Genomic DNA, 686 nt, shown 5'->3' with positions numbered 1-686 from the left:
ATATGAATGTTATATCATAATTTTTAAATGTTTTTGAATATACATGTAATATTTATATAACAACTATATAAATATCAAATGAATAGCAATATTATGTTATACATTAATTTTATTACAGTTATATGTTCTTAATGTCTCAATTTATATAATTGTTGCAATTAAATTAAAATGCTTAGTTTTTGAAAGAAAAGGGGTGTACGGGTGGTCTAGGACACCCTGTATATATATATTTATTTACATTTTAAGTAAACAATAAACGGATTTAAACTTTTTCAGACATTTATCTGCCCGATCTAAGAGAAACAATCAATCCAATATCTGAATTCCCTATGTTGGGTAGTTGGCCAAATAAATTTTTGTTGTATTAGTTTGCAGGTAGAATGATCACTTGGATGAGATAAACCATGAACAACATCAAAAATTTTTCTACGAAGCTGTTGAGGTACATAAGGACGAATATTAACGGTAGAGCAGTCACAGAAAATAGGCGTAGTCGAGCCAGTAAGTATAAGTTTTTGAAGCTTGAGAGAAGAAATAAAAATTATAATAAAAGTTGCGGTAAATATAGCGAATAGGGAACCCAGCCCCAATGACCTTGACCTTGACAAGGACATAATAGGACATAATTCTAAGTAACTTTTTCTTCTAATTTAATCGTCGCTCGTTGCTTATTAAAAAGTTATTAA

The sequence above is a fragment of the Formica exsecta genome, unplaced genomic scaffold (assembly GCF_003651465.1).
Source record: "Formica exsecta isolate Colony F162 unplaced genomic scaffold, ASM365146v1 scaffold172, whole genome shotgun sequence".
Classification (NCBI taxonomy): Eukaryota; Metazoa; Arthropoda; class Insecta; order Hymenoptera; family Formicidae; genus Formica; species Formica exsecta.
The sequence above is the reverse complement of the archived record's forward strand: the minus strand, read 5'-3'. Positions refer to the sequence as shown.